This window comes from Dipodomys spectabilis, unplaced genomic scaffold (genome assembly GCF_019054845.1).
Source record: "Dipodomys spectabilis isolate Male_0828 unplaced genomic scaffold, ASM1905484v1 ptg000015l, whole genome shotgun sequence".
Lineage (NCBI taxonomy): Eukaryota > Metazoa > Chordata > Mammalia > Rodentia > Heteromyidae > Dipodomys > Dipodomys spectabilis.
In genome coordinates, this window is record NW_024870692.1 from 1,223,457 (window position 1) to 1,239,919 (window position 16,463).

The following is a 16,463-nucleotide window of genomic DNA, read 5'->3' on the forward strand; positions in this document are numbered from 1 at the left end:
CTACTTAAATTATATGCATCCTTAGTCTCTCTCTTTTAGCCCTCCCCCTCTGGGCTGACTCTTCCTTCCAATAGAGCCTAATTTACTTTTCTGTTCTTTTTTTTAACGTCTATTAATTTGTCCAACAGGCTTCACCATGGCATTTCAGATATGCCTGTATTATATTTTTCTCACAATAACCTCTATTGCTTTCTCTCCCCCTGGCCTAATCTCACATTGATCAACAGCTCTTATTTACGTTTTTGTATATTGTTTTGTTCTATTTTGAAATTGTTCACCTCCCATCTTACTTTTCTCTCTCTTCTTCCTCTCATTATACTACAGTTTTGTAGTTAGAATAATATTCTATGTAGATATATATGAATGTAATTTATGTAAGTATATATACATATACATATGTGTCTGTGAATTAGTGCTGATCATGTCCAACTTCCACAAATGAGCAAAAATTACAATATTTAGATTTTGAGCTTGTCTTACAACATTCAACATTATGTTCTATATATTCTATCCATTTTCCTGGTTTTACTTTTTAGGTCTGTGTAATAGCATACATGTAACATATTTTCTTTATAAGGTTCTTGGGCACCTTAGTTAATTCAACTGTTGGTCATTGTGAACAGTACTGAAGTGAACAATGGGTATGCTAATTTCTATAGTAGTTGCACTAGTCTACATTCTCATCCACAATAAATGATGGTTCCTTTCTTGATGATTATCGCTCTGATAAGGTAATATGGTCTCTTAGTGTAGTTTTGACCTGCACTTCTTTATGTCTAATAATGTTGGACATTCCTTCACAAATCTATTAACTGTTTGTATCTTCTGAGAACTATCTGTTGGTTTCATCTTTCCATATTCCTTTTTCTTGTTTAGCAGTAAACTTTTAAAAGATGCAGAAGAGCTTTGCACGAATCACCACAGATTTTCACAGGAAGAATTCCCAAAGGAACTTTAAAAACAAAGAACAATAGAGGTATTCCATGCTCATATGACAAGTTATTTCACAAGTTCTTTCTAAACTAAACACTAGACTTGAAGTTTTAATAATATTTTGTGTACAAATTGTTAAGCTGATATTAAAATTTTTATAGAAATTAGAAAGGTATTTAAAGATCCAAAATAATCATAAAGATGAAGAACAAGTTTATCCTCATTTGTTCTCAGAGAACAAATGTTAAGAATTACTATAAAACTAGGGTAATTAAGATTGTACTCTATTGGCATAAGTACATAAAAATAATGAGTGGAATGGAACTGAATTTAGAAAGAAACTATAGTCAATTGCTTTCCAATATAGGAATGAATGGAATTCAGTGTAAGAAACAAAGCATGTTCATCAAATGTTGCTGAAGTAAAGAGTCAGGTGGACTTCAATCATGACCAGCTGCTTACCTCAGTCATTTTTCTTAACCTAATTTGGGTGTATATATGAACATAAAAGCTAACATTATAAAGTTCTTAAATAAAAGACATAGGAGAATATCTTCAGTACTTTAAAATGGGCAATTACCTGATTTCTTAGGTGTATTATAAAAAGTCATTTTGATTTAAAATACTACTACTTATAATGTAAAAAACAGAAATTTGATGTGAGAGTACAACTCAGTAGTATATCCTTGTCTAGCATGTGGGAGGCTCTGGGGTTCAAGCCCAAGAACTATAAAACGGAAAGAATAAATCTTTTGCTTCTCAAAGTTGTCAGCAACTAAGGAAAAGATAGGCCACACACTGGAGAAGTTTTACATGGATAGATTAAAGATAGATGAGCCAGGTGTGAGTGGCTCACACCTGTAATCCTAGCTATTCATGGGGCTGAGATCTGGAGATTGTTGTTCAGTGCCAGCTCATGCAGAAAAGTCAACAAGACTCTTATCTTCAATTAACCACCTGAATACTTGAAGTAGAGCTGTGGCTCAAAGCAGTAAAGCACTAGCCTTGAACTTAAAAGCTCAGGGACAGTGTCCAGGCCCTGACGTTAAGCCCCAAGACCATCACAAAGAACAGAGGGAGATAGATAGACAGATAGCAGATAGATAAGATTAGATAGATGATATATTTAGCCAGTTTCCTTTTTTCTTAGTAATTATATTTTATACATCACAATAAAACAATTAGTGAACACTTGCCTATTCTGTTCCTATGAGAAATATATGATTAGATTTCTGCAAACTTTTGAGTCCACAACATTTTCACCAACTCATCAATATAAAACACAGCACTAGTGTACATGCACATTTTTTCTGGTGGAGAATAAAAAAATATGAAAGTCCACTTTAAAGTATTGCATATACAGAAAGGTCTATATTGCATATACAGAAAGGTCTATGCTAGAACAGCACACACAGGACTGCATGTAAATTCAAAGGGTCCATAAACATGCTGAGTCCGTTTATACCCCTCAAGGTCCAGGAAAGGTGATGCATTCTGTAATCCTAGCATTCATGAGGTAAGGCTAAGTCAGGAGAATGGAGGCCAGCCTGGATCATATAGTGAGACCTTATCTCAAATGAGCAAACAAATAACAAAAACAAAAAACAAGAGGAAAAGAAAATACCCCTAGGAAAGAAGTCTATGAGCTCTAAATCCTTCAAATTCTTCTCCCTTTTATGTTTGTTTTTTCAAGATCATATACCTAGAAAAGGAGAGGAATTAGTCTAAAATCCACAGATTATTTTTATGATTCTGTCAAGGAAAGTAGAAATGCTGCTTCTTTTCTTCCCTTTCATCCTTCCTCTTCCCTTCCATATTCCCTTTTCTTTCTCCTCCCCTTTCTCCCTATTTCCTACACATGCATATTTATCTATACATGTATATACATATATCAACACAACAAACTCATTATTCATGAATTCCATTTTTAAATTTGCCTGTTTGCTACAATTTATTTATAACTCCAAATTAATCTACAGATTACTCTTATGGTCTCTTTCAAACATGTTCAGAGTAGTGAAGGTTTTGAATCACTTGGATATCTCTGTTCCCAACACAGATCAATTCAAGAGCTACTCTGCTTTCTTGCTTAGTCCTCATGTTGGGAACAAGTGTCCTGTTGGGGTTTAGTTAGTGCACTTTTATTTTACTTATGGTGATTTCACTGTTTAAAATGGCTTTCAGTCATGTTGCTGAAGTACTGTTCAGGGTTAATAACTCAAGCTGTGCTACTTGTGGTTTTTACGATGTTCCTCATAGGAAAAAAAAAGTTCTAGAACTCATTCAAGCAGAGCCATAGTGCTGAAGGCACTTTACTGAATAGTATTTATCAAACAATGTTTTTAAAACATGGTAATTTTCTTCTAAAAGGTGCAATGAAAACCAGTCACCAGAGGCTCATGTCTGAATACTAACGACTCAGAAGGCTGAGATTCTCAAATCTCAGCCAGTTCCTGCCAGCCCAGGCAGGAAAGACCATAGGATTCTTATTTCCAATAAACCACCAAGAAGCTTAAAGTACAAAAGGTAGAATACTAAACTGGAGCAAAAATGTTCAGGAACCATACCTAGGCCCTGATTTCAAGCCCCAGGTCTAACACATACACACACACACACACACACACACACACACACACACACACACACACATGTGCACACAAGCACAGAGACAGAGAAAGAGAGAGAGAGGGAGAGAGAGAGAATGATGCAATAAGAAGAAGGAACCAAAAATAGAGAAAAAAGTTTTGAAAAGAAATGGTTAAGATGGGGGAAAGATTAGTTTGTGGACTGTCTCACCAGGCATGAAGACTTACAATGTTGTACTGTAGTGTTAAAAGATAACAATGTTGGCCTTAGAATAAGAAATAAAAGAGTAGAATTGAAAGTCGCAAAACATTTAATTACTAAACAAAAAAATTAATATTATTTAAATTGATAAAGGGATCCACACAAGAACTGATCATTATTGATACCTATTTGCCATATAAAACAGTTTTAATATTGATAAAACTGAGTATGAATAGCACACAAGTTTAAAAACATTCGTAATGGGATTCTCTATTCAATTCCATTATTCTATTTTTATCAGATAGAAAAACTAAAGACTTATAAAACTTAAACAGGCTGGTGGCTCACGCCTGTAATCCTAGCTACACAGGAGGCTGAGATCTGAGGATGGCGGTTCAAAGCCAGCCTGGGCAGGAAAGTCCGTGAAACTCTTACCTCCAATAAACCACCAGAAGACCAGAAGTGGCGCTGTGGCTCAAGTGGTGGAGCGCTAGCCTTGAGCTGAAGAGCTGAGGGACAGCGCCCAGACCCAGAGTTCAAGCCCAATGACCAACAAAACAACAACAACAACACAACAAAAATCTTAAACAGTAAAAATTTACAGCTCTATCATTTACATATGTGGAAAGTAAAATCCTTATCGTTGTAAAAATACATTGAGAGTAATACCCAACCAATCAAGTACAAACCCAGAAACCTAAACTGAATGACCTGGAATGGATAATTCAGAAGTAAGTTATTTTTTAGGAAAAGATAATTTACTAAAATTGACCCCAGGCTCTATAGCAAAAACCTAAACATACCGATATTTTTATATAAAAGAAATACAAAATTGTCACAAAGTTGTTTCTGATCAAAAAGCACCAGGTCCAGATGTGCTTCTAGAGAAATTCAGAAAATTCTGTTGATAATTTTAGTGACATTTTAAACTGTTGCCTTACATAACACAAATACCTTCCCAACTATTTTTTTTTTTTTTTTTTTGTCGGTCGTGGGGCTTGAACTCTGGGCCTAGGCGCTGTCCCTCAGCTCTTTAGCTCAAGGCGAGCGCTCTACCACTTGAGCTACAGCGCCACTTCCCCCAACTATTTTAAGAGGAAAAATCCTTAAATCTTGACAGCACCAGAAAATAAATTTAGAGATTAGCCTTATTTATTAATATGGGAGTCACTTTCTATTAGAATCCATTTTGAAAAATACTGACTGTGAAAACATTTTATAAAATGTAATATCCCTTTTTAAAAATTTTTATTGAGGTATATATAAATAGGTATCTATTTAAGCTGCATACAAGTATGCATACAAAAATACTCAGTGGAGAGTGGAATAGTTCCCTAAAATCTGAAATAAGACTATAACATCTACTCTTCCTAGTATTAATCAACACATAGCAACTACCAAAAAAAAAATAATCAAAAAACAAGTACACTGCATAAAAATAGGAAAAGAATAAGTTAAAAGATCACTATTTGTGGATGATACTTTTGCCTAACTGGAAAGTACTTAAGAATAATAATACTTGAAAATGATTGCAAATAATGCAGATGTTTAATAAAGTGTCTAATACAAAATTACTACATGGAAATCAACAGCTAAGATATGAAAAAAATAACTGGATTCTAACAGAGGAAAAGATTCAATACAGTAGCATCTATAACCTCTGGAAATATACCAAATCAGAGTCATACAGGGTCTACATAAAAGTATTTTACAAAAAAATTAAAAGAAATATAAGATGAATTAGATAAATGAGAAGGTTGACCATGAGTTAGGTAGAAGGAACTTAACTAAAGATATACATCTTCTCTAAGATTATATGAGTGTTTAATGTGATATCAAAAAACTTCGAAAATAATTTTAAATGCAGAAGCATATTTAAAAGTTCACATGAAGAAATAAATGAGTAACCCAATTAACATCCGAAAAATTAGTGTAAAAGTCACGTGTTCTCTCATATATGGAAAAGAAACATATACATGAGCACATACATCATCTACCTATCAATCATCTACCTATTTATCTATCTATATGACGTAGATATACACATGTGTGAGGTACAATGGTGAAGCTTCTTTGAATGATTACTATGGATTTTAACAATAATGAAAATTAGAAAGGTAAAATATGACCTGCCTGGGTGCAGATACTAGTGAAAGGTGGGAGGCAAACCAAGAGGGTGAAAGAGAACAGATATGATCAAAACATTTTATATACGTTTATGAAGATGGGACAACGCAGCCTGCTGATACTGGACTGAGTAGCAAATGGAAGAAAGAGGGAGAATGACAGAGGGGTTAACTCTGATCAAGATGCATTATAGAGGGGCTGGGAAGGTGGCTCAGTGGTAGAGTGCTTGCCTTGCATGCATGAGGCCCTGGGTTCGATTCCTCAGCACCACATAAGCAGAAAAAGCTGGAAGTGGCGCTTTGGCTCAAGTGGTAGGGTGCTAGCCTTGAGCTGAAGAGCTGAGGGACAGTGTTTAGACCCAGAGTTCAGGCCCCATGACCAACAAACAAAAAAAAGAAAAGATGCATTATAGACATAAAGACAGAAAAAGCACATTAAAATGAAATCCCTTTGCACAACTAATTGATGTTAATTGAAAATGAAAAGTGCTGAAAGAAATTGGGCTTCTTAAATATTAAGGCATAGAAAAAGGTTGCAGAATAAGAAAGCTAAGAATATAACAAAAACGCACATGGAAATTTACTATATTGTAAAGGTTGTGTTTCACCTTGGTGGTTAAAAGGTAAATAAGTTACTGGACACCAGTGGCTCATGCCTATAATGATAGCTACTCAGGACACTGAGATCTGAGGATCATGGTTTGAAGCCAGCTTCAGGTAGAAAAGTCTATAGACTCTTACCTTCAATTAATACCAAAAAGTTGGAAGTAGAGCTGTGATTCACATGGGGAAAATGCTAGCCTTGAGCAAAAATAAAAATGCTCAAGGTCCTGAGTTCAAGCCTGGGGACAAAAAATTTTAAAAAAGTAAATAAATCAATAAGAACAAATCAAACTATTAGATAGGAACTGAAAAACTTTTATATGGATACTCTAAAATCCAAGAAGAAAAAAAGCATTTAATAATTAAATTAACAATTAATATGTTAGAAAATACTTTGTAAGGGTTTTTTGTTGTTGTTCATTTTGTTTTGGCAGAAATGAAAAATTCTGTCTATATGACACAAAAGGTGTAAATCACAAGATCAAAAAATGGTTATGTCACTTCCACAAATTTTTAAAGACTAGGAAAAAATATCAAAAAGTGAAAGATAATAATGGAGGAAAACAGTATATGTAATATCAATATTCAATGTTTATATAGTCTAGAAATGCAAAAGAAAAACAAAATTAGAGTAAGCAATGTTTTTCTTTCAGCAGATTGTCAATAACCACAATATTAACTCCCATAGCACCTTGGAAATGGTATAGGGAATATGTATTATTGGTCTACTAGACCAACTTGATGTAGTGTTCTTACAAAGAAGTTTAGTAATAGCTACTAAAGTGTAAAATGTCTATCACTTTCAATTCAGAAATATTATTCTTGGAATTTCTTACCTCAGACATATGGTGTGTTTAGAAATGATCTTCACATTATCCATAGACTACTATTAGTATTAGTTTTTACTATACTACTACTAATAATAATATTAGTAGTAGTAGTAGTAGTTTAAGGGAATGCCTACATTACTTTATAATGGAACCATCTTCTGAGCTGTTTTGTTTAGTGAAAAAGCAAGTGCAGAACATTTCTTTAAATTAAAAACAATTCATTTAAAACATTTGGAAAGCACTGAAGTAATGACATAAATGAAATTGATAACCATGATGTTATGTGGAGTTAGGGCGTTGGATGGCTGGAGGAATGAGGAGCCTTTCTTTCCCATTGTGAATTTCTAATAGTTGTACCATGAACATGTTGACAAGTGTTATTGCAAGGGAATCAACCACAGTTGTTATGGTAACTACTCATGGTTCATCCAACTAGAAAATAGCTGAAAAAATCATTTAAACTGTGGGAGATAAAATTAAATCTTCCATGAGACTAATTTTATGCAAATTCATACTAATTTTGCCTTTCAAATATATTTTTAATCCTTTTTCCAAAAGAACAAAAAATGTTAAGAAAATAAAAATGTTTCTATTATTATTTTTTGGGGAGAGAGGGTCCAGTCATAGGCCCTGAACTCTGGGCCTGGGTGCTGTCCCTCAGCTCTTCAGCTCAAGGCTAGCACTCTACCACTCGAGCCACAGCGCCACTTCCAGGTTTTTTCTTTTTGCTTATGTAGTGCTGAGGAATTGAACCCAGGGCCTCATGCATGCAAGGCAAGCGCTCTACCACTGAGCCACCTTCCCAGCCCCTGTTTCTATTATTCAAAACTGTTATCAGTGTGATGGTATTAGCAAACAGTTAATTTAATAAAAAAAAACAATTTTTAAGAAATTATTCAACATTTGAGGAAATTCAGTTATTGCTAATAAGCACTAACCCATAGGCTGAGTATGTTTGTTTAATACATACATAGGAAATGCATACAACTCTCAAATGTAAGAAACACAGTCACAAAGAAAGAGGAGGACAGAATTTCAGACAGAACTTAATCTATTCGAATAAATGTTCTCAGCTATTTAACTCATTAGTTTGGAATGGATTATCTATTTCCTTCTAGTGAACCTACAGAATCGAATAGGCTTGCTACATTTTGACATACAGAGTATTAGTACAAACATTTTTTATTTAAGAGACATAAAACTCATCAGATAGTAATGGTTCATGCCTGTAAACCTAGTTACTTGGGAGGCTGAGACCTGAGTATCACAATTCAAAGTCAACCTGAGCACACAGATCTAAGAGACTCTATCACTGATTAACCACCAAAAAGCCAGAAATGGAGCTGTGGCTCAAGTGGCAAAGCACTAGCTTTAAGTAAAAAAAAATGAGAGCAGGAGGCCCAATATTGGCCTTAAAAAATAAATAAAATAAAGAATCATAAAATTTTATATGCTAGGTTAATGCCAGTTCCAAAAACATAGAGCCACAGAATTGGAAAAGTGATATAAAAAGCAAAGCATAAATCAAACAAGTTAAATTCTTTTTCAAACAAGAAATGAATCACAAATAGCAACATTCAGTTACCAAAGTTAAACCCCCCAAGTCCTATTGAGTTCTTGTTTAGTGATGGTTTACTGACACTCCCTCCTGGTAGGCCTTGGGGTCTCCCTTTGAAAATCAACAATTTCACAGAACACAAAATTATACAAGGTCTCTCTGTGACCATGATAAAGGGAGCTAAAAAAAGACCATTTCACATTTTTATCTAAACACAGATAAAAACAAGGTCACCACACAAACCAGCACATATCACTATCTCCTATATGAGTGAGTGTAACTTTTGTTATTAATTATAGCTTTGACCTTGCCCTTTTATCCCTGCTCTGTCAGTAAAATTTAGTAACACAGAATATAAATACTAGAATGAGTTTCTAGATCACTTCCACTCCAGGACAAAGAATTACAAAAACTCTCCAGGATTATAAATACATCTCCTTATAAGTTGTCCACTCTTTCCTAGATCTCTGGTCTCCTCCATTATAATGAGCAATAAACCCAACTGGGATCTTGGTGATTTTTAAATAGCAAAGTAAATGATCTGTCTATACCCAATGACTTGTATTGATGTCCATCAGACATTCATACATACTATGCCACTGAAATGGGTCTTCTGTTTCAAATTTATTTTCTTTCATTTCTATTTTCGAGAATACTGGGGTTCAAACTCGGAACTTGCACTTGATAAGCAGGTGCTCTACAACTTGAGTCATATTCCCAGCCCTCAAATTCTTTACTATACATTGTGGTTGCACAATTTGAAGATGGTTAACTACAAAAATACTCAGTATTTGTAAGTTTTAATATGGAACAGGTACTTACATAAAGAAAAATAACCATCTGAAACTGATCATGCCATTGTTGCCAGAGCATTATAAATGGGACAATTATCAGTTCTTATGTTGCTTAACCAAGCAACATGTGTAGCATTGGATCTTTGCTTATGTTATATAATACCTGATTTACCTCTTCTGTCACAATCCAACCTTCATTAGCTTCTTTTTCTGGGCTCTGTCTCAGAGGTTTGGGATTCTAGCTTCTTCTTGCACTTACTCCCTTAGTGATCCCTAGTGTTAAGCTTGTAGATAACATTTGTACTGATTCATATATATGTTCTTGTATGTATGTGTATGCATTTGGGATAGAAGTTTATCTGAACTTGAGAGACTGTGAATATACTCATTCACTTCAGACAAACTTTTCTTTGTTTGTTTTGTACCAATACTAGGGTCTGGGTACTGTCCTTTAGCTTTTTCCCTCAAGGTTGGTACTCTACCACTTGAGTCACAGCTCTATTTCTGGCTTTTTAGTAGTTCATTGCAGGTAAGAGTTTTCTGGACTTTTCTGCTCAAGCTGGCTTCAAACCATAATACTCAGATCTCAATCTCCTAAATAGCTAGGATTTACAGACAGGAGCCACCAACCAGCACCTAGCCTATCCTAAAATTTAAACTCCAATGTTCAATTATTTTCTCAACACCTCCAATGTGGAGATGTCAAGGAAAGATATCAAACCTCAAATTTTCCAAAACAAAGATCCTGATATTTCTCTCCTTGAAACTGTAGGAAATGAGGTACTGAGATCCTATGCCTATATTCCTAGCTACTACTAAGGCTGAGATCTGAGGATCATAGTTTGAAGCCAGAGTGAGCAGAAAACTCTCCGGGACTCTTATCTCCAATTCACTAGAAAAAGCCAGATGTGGAAGCATGATTCAAGTAGTAGAGCCAATCTTGAGCGAAAAAACCAAGTGAGAGTGTAAGGCCCTTAGTTCAAGTCCAGGACCACCTCACAAAAGGAAGGACACTTGCAGTCCTATCATGGTGGTAAATGGCAGTCCCATGGCCGAAATTGCTCAGTCCCAAAGCCTGGCAGTTCTCTTTGATACATCTCTGTGTTTTCATCCGATATCGTTCCACACCTATCAAATTAACCTTTAAAAAACACTTGGACTGCATTTCCTCATATCTACCTCTCTCAGATCTAAACTATCATTGTATCTCACCTGACCTCTTACAAAAACCTCCTTCCTTTCTGATCTACTACTAATCTTCATTCCGTTCTTTCTAGTCTCCCACATATTGGCTGGGTTTAGTGTTTAAAAAACACAAGTTGGATGAATTACTCTTCTTCACAAGCCCCAGCAGTAAATTCCCATTTGTTATGACTTGTTACCAGCACGATCACCTCTCTTCCCCCTCCCTGTGCCACACACAAACGTAATTCCAAGATGTGTCTGGAGTTCTTCAACATTGAAAAGGAATTTAATTATTCAAGTTTAGTCACGAAGATTGTAACTCAAGCACTGTGTTATAAGACAGTTTTCTTTGGTGGCCTTACATATTGAACTCGGGGCCTACCACTTGAGCACACTTTAGTTTAAGACAAAAAATTTAATTCAATTCAATAAGCATGGCTTATAGGAGTTTTTTAATCTACAGATTCTCTTAAGAGGTTAAGTTTGATAATTGAGTGGCAAATACTCTATCAGATATGATATCCTTAGAGTGGATTTATCTGATGTTACCAATATATTAAAAAAAGTTATTGATTTGTATACACATAAGTCAACTATGGAGACACTAATGGCATTAAATATAGAACGAGATAGGCCAAATATGTTTGAATTTATCTGAGTTACAGTATTACTCTATGCTGTGAGATACTCTAAGAGCTTACCTGTTCTCTTTGGATAATTTTCCTAAGTATTCTGACATGTCTTCAAACTTAGAGTGATTATCAATACTGAATTTTGGAGAAAAGCAGCTATTCAAAGGCTTACAGGGAAGCAAGGAGACGTTTCGTGGGATTACTTTTCTTACCTGAGCCCCTCACTATTCCTTTAGCCTGGTTCATGCTTTTAAATTGTTTCCAAAGTGAAAGGCACACAAAGCGTGTCTCATTATATGACGTGGTTCACCTTTCCTCAAAGGCATTAATGAATGGATTTACCTGCATTAGTCACTATAACAAATACCTGAGACAATCAGCTGATAAAGAGTAAAAGCTCTGGGAGGTACAACCTTCATCTCAAAAACTTCCGAACTTCAGTTCTGGAGGCTTCAGTCCATGATAATAAGTTAAATTAGCTCTGTTTTTAGAAGCCAATGGTAGGTCAACAGCACAACACAGCAGAAAAATATATTAGAGTAAAACAATTTTGTGGCTAGGAAGCAAAAGGGAGAATAAAAAAAAGACACCAGATTCCTATAACCCACCTCAAGGCCATACCCACAATAACCTAAAGACCACCCACAAGCTCTACCTCTTAAATATTCCACTGCCTTCTAATAGCACAACTTTGGAAAAGAGCCTATAAACACATAGGCCTTTGGAGGACATACAACATCCAAACTATAGCTTTAGTACAACTCATTATCTGGCAGAAATAGTATAGATTCTGTTCTTGCTGATGAAAGATGAGGTTTTACTTGAGATGATCAGTAATAACATGCCTAAAGGCATTTTTTGGACTCAAGAATATGTGCAGTTTTAAGTCACTTGGTCAAGCCTGCTGATGTTAGATTTATGGTTGTAGAAGAAACTACATTTAAGAAGTAATTTTACTCATAGATAAAATGGTTTTATTTTTAAGATAGAGATGTTTGGAATAAGCTTGAGGGGAAATCTTCCCAATGAAAATGATAAAAGTTTAGTTCACAGTTTAAATGGTCAACAATTTTTGGCTTAGCCTGCAAAAGTTGAATCCAAGGACTGCAAATTAGACAGTTGTCATTGGCTCATAATAAAACCTTATCTTTGGATAAATCTGTGTACTTGGTTAAAAGTGCTCAAGGGCTTATACTAATCCATGGCTATTGTTCTCTGTTTGAATAGGAAAAGTAAAACAACCAATTCTTTGGCCAAACATCAATCTTCTCCATGATGTTAAAATAATTTTAAAATGAGATTAAAATCTGAATCAGTAGAATTAAAATAAAATATATTTCCCACCATAAAAATAGCTTTATTTAAGATCTTGATATAGGTGTAGATTATGTAATATATCATATATAAAATAAATGAGGTTTTCCCCCTCATTTCCCATAGATCATTCTATTTAACTTAGATTCTAAGCTATTTGAGAGCAAGTACCACACTTTTGTTTAAAAGGTCCCCAGGAGCCAAGCACTAATATATGGCTCATGCTTGTAATCCCAGCTACTCAGGAGGCTAAGATCTGAAGATTGAGTTCAAAGTCAGACAGGAAAGTTTGAGACTCTTATCTCCAGTTAATTACCAAAAGCTAGAATGGAGCTGTGGCTCAAATGGTAGAGCACTAACCTTGAGCACAAAAGCTAAGGGACCAGGCCTAAGTCCTCACTTCAAGCTCTGCGACTGGTACACACACATGCATGTGCGCGCGCGCGCACACACACACACACACACACACACACACACACACACACACATACACACACACAAGATCCCTAGGGATTCATTAGTTATGCCAAATATCCTGCTGAGTTTGATTATCTTGTACCTCTCTGGGTAAAGTCTTAATTAACAAAGTTTTCATTTAAATATTACCAATGCCTATGTTAAAATACATAAATCAATGAATAATTCTTAATTTCTTGAGGAATTTTTTCCATAGCTGATAAATATACCATAATTAACTAAGGGTCATTATCTCATGTAACTACATATTTTAGACAACACAATTGTGAGTTGAAGACAGAAAAACAAAAAAGGACTAGCAAGCCAGTCAGGTACAACCTCCACCTTCCAATTCTACCTTGTAAAGCAAACAAGCACAGCAAATAGCATCCTTTTAATTTATACCATTTTAGACTGAAGCTATTTTAAGATTGAGAAGGTAAGAGTGTTATGCTTTCTTTTTCTTACACATCTCACTCTTGAATAGGAAAGATTTACTGAAAAGAAATTTAGAAGAGTAAAATGATGTTATCAGAGGAAGAATGAGATCCAAGTTCTATGATGGAGATAAGCACAATGTGTTCTCACTTTTGAGCACATCACTGAGATATTCCATCCAAGTTCTCAACAGTTCTATTCAGGAAATAGATCAGATGTTTCTATGAATCCTGAGCCTAGAAGCAATTCCATTGACCACTCCACTATCTTCTTCCTTGAAACCAGAACCTGCACAACAGGGAACCAACCTCCATTTCAGCCCATAGAATTGGGACGTCTACCTCTTTATTACATCGAACAGTTCAGGTACAATTAATTCAACAACACTGTATTCAAGCAAAGAAGAATTCATGAACCAGACAGGAGCTTCACCACAGCTGTTCGGACAAGAAGCTCCTACTGGCTGAACGCAAGAGGGAAACAAAATGTATTTGGTTAGAATGGAAAGCTCCTAGTTAGGGGTCATTTGGTGGGCTTCCAGGTTCATCACTGGTAAAACTCTCCTTTCAGTTTGCTGTTTATGTTGGGCTTCAGTTTGTTTACACAAGAACTGAAAATACCAAAGCTAGAAGGGTTTAGTCACTCTTTCTCTACAACTCACAAATACTGTCAAAAGGAAGAGGAGAAATCCACCTGATTGGTCCAACTAAGCATAAAATTTCTTTCTCATGCCTGGCCTGATTTCATTCTGTATACTATCCTTCATTCAACATTTACACCTTTTTGTTAATTACTCCTGCTCTAAGCTAATGAATGTACTGAGCCAGCCTGTCTGAGAAGCCTTGGGAGCCCAAACCTTCTACTTCTGTTTTCCTGGACTGGGTGAGTACAGTGCAAGCTGTCATCTCCAGAAGCATTTGGTAAATTTCCTTACAAACTCCACTCTGCAGACACAATGTTTTCCAGGCACAATAATCCCCAGTCAGATGGGGAGGAAGTTGAGAGTTGAAAGTGTTATTTTAACTTCAGACTCAGATGTATGTTCTGTTCAATTCAGTATGTTCAATTCTTTATGATCCCTGCCTACCTTCTAGACTTATTTCCCAATTTACCTCAGAATGTTAAGAGAAAGGATATGATTGGGATCTTTATATCCCAATAAGAGGACAAGACCTCAAAATTTATTACAAGATCCAATAAACATGTCAGTAATACCTAAGCAAGAGATGAACTTTTGATATGTTTCTGCCATCATTTTCAGTCTATTCATTACAGTGGACTAACCCATCCTAGTAGAGCTATGTACTGTTATAGCTACAATTATCCTTACATGTCTTGATCCAAGGAAGTAAGTACAGATATGCAAAGAATAAAAATGTTATCACAGAATTGTTTATATCTGTGTGGTACCTTGGAAATAGAAGCAGATTACTAAGCAAATAGACTTACAATAGAGTATTTTTGAACTTTTAAAGTAGTTATAAATTTTAAAACAAATGATATAATGATACTTTTTGAAGTAACACTTTACATTGTATGAAGCATTTGCCAACATTTCAGTCACAGTTCTCAACATTTCCATCTTCAATCTTTTTGTTACCGACACCTAAGAGGAAAGAAAACCAAGGCAGAGAGGTTAACCACTTACTTCCTGTCACACACCAGTAAATGACAGGGCTAAAACTCAACATGTAGCTGCTGCAAGATGGTGACCCGGAGCCTCTGAATAATAGCTCTTCAAGTCTACAATTAGAAATGGCATCTAACAAAACTACATTTCAAAAATGGGAAAGAAACAGAATGGAAAGAGTAAAAAAGTTGAAGAAGCAGAGCCTGAAGAATTTGTTGGGGAAAAAGTACTGGACCAACGTGTAATAAATGGGAAGATGGTATATTTCCTGAATTGGAAGGAATTTAGAGATGCTGATAATACTTGGGAACTTGAAGAAAATTTAGGGTGTCCAGAATGCATTGAAGCATTTCTTACTTCTCCAAAAGCTGGTAAAGAAAAGGATGGTATAAAAAGAAAATCTTTATTGGACAGTGAATCTGATTTTAACAAATCAAAGACAAAAAAAGAGATCCTGCTGGCAACCAAGGGGTTTTTCAGGGATATAGACCCCAAATGAATAACTGGTGTTACAGACAGTAGTGGAAAACTGAAGCTTCTCATGAAATGGAAATATTCAGATGGAGCTGACTTGGTGCTGCCAAAAGAGGTGAACAGGAAGTGTCCTCAGATTGTAAGTGCTTTTTATGAAGAGAGACTAATTTGGCATTTTTGTCCAGAAGATGAAGCTGAAACTCAATAATTGCTTGTATTTGTTTTATTTATTTATACACACACACACACACACACACACACACACACGCACGCACACACACACACACACACACACACACACACACACATATATATATATACTCTGAGTCTTGGTTTTTGAATTAATGGTTTGAAACAATAACTACATTCTAATGAAAATCAAATGTGATGTGTTGGTTTTTGAAACTAGTATTGGGGGAGTTGAGTTTTTTGGGTTTTTTTCTTCAGTAGCATTGGTAGCTGAACAAATATAATAAAGGCTTTCTGTGGTTGATTCCTTTATCAGAAAAGAACATTTAATGTCATGTTATATTTCCTCTGCATTCAGAACAGGTTGTGTTGTTATTTCTTTTTAATAATAGGCAACTTTTTGGTCATTACTTAATCAGAAGAAGTTGTCCTTAACTGCTATGTTGAAGGATCATCCTGAATTGGGGGGGGGGGGGGGGGGGGGGCTTGTGTGTGGGTAAACAAAATACTTACA

At 35.4% G+C, this 16,463-nt stretch overlaps 1 pseudogene; it reads left to right on the plus strand.

Moving 5' to 3' along the window:
* The first annotated feature begins 15,411 nt into the window (after window positions 1-15,411).
* LOC122095732 lies at window positions 15,412-15,968 on the plus strand (annotated as a pseudogene).
* Window positions 15,969-16,463: the final 495 nt, after the last annotated feature.